Source organism: Meleagris gallopavo, chromosome 2 (assembly GCF_000146605.3).
Source record: "Meleagris gallopavo isolate NT-WF06-2002-E0010 breed Aviagen turkey brand Nicholas breeding stock chromosome 2, Turkey_5.1, whole genome shotgun sequence".
Lineage (NCBI taxonomy): Eukaryota > Metazoa > Chordata > Aves > Galliformes > Phasianidae > Meleagris > Meleagris gallopavo.
The window spans coordinates 30118806-30119136 of record NC_015012.2 but is presented as its reverse complement, the minus strand read 5'-3'; positions in this window follow the sequence as shown (position 1 = coordinate 30119136).

Below are 331 nucleotides of genomic sequence, written 5' to 3'. Positions count from 1 at the left end.
GGGGAAGGGGGATCACTCTTCAGCTTGACTTTTTTTGCATGTCTACATGTGTACAGATTTGTGACTTTCAGAATGCCTGTACTCTGTTTTGGTGATTCTGTTGCAGTTTGTATAATTTATGTAGAAAACCTTGAAAAGGTAAAGATTGACAGTATATCACAACTAGAGGATTGATTGGACTCACTATGAACAAGAATCAGGGTTTATAAAATTGAAAAGATTGCTGCATTACTCAGTTGCAGTGAAAAAGGAAAAACAATGTGAGGAATTATTTAGGAGAGGAAGAACAAAACAGAAAACATCAGCAAGCTAGTCTATAATACTTTCATGC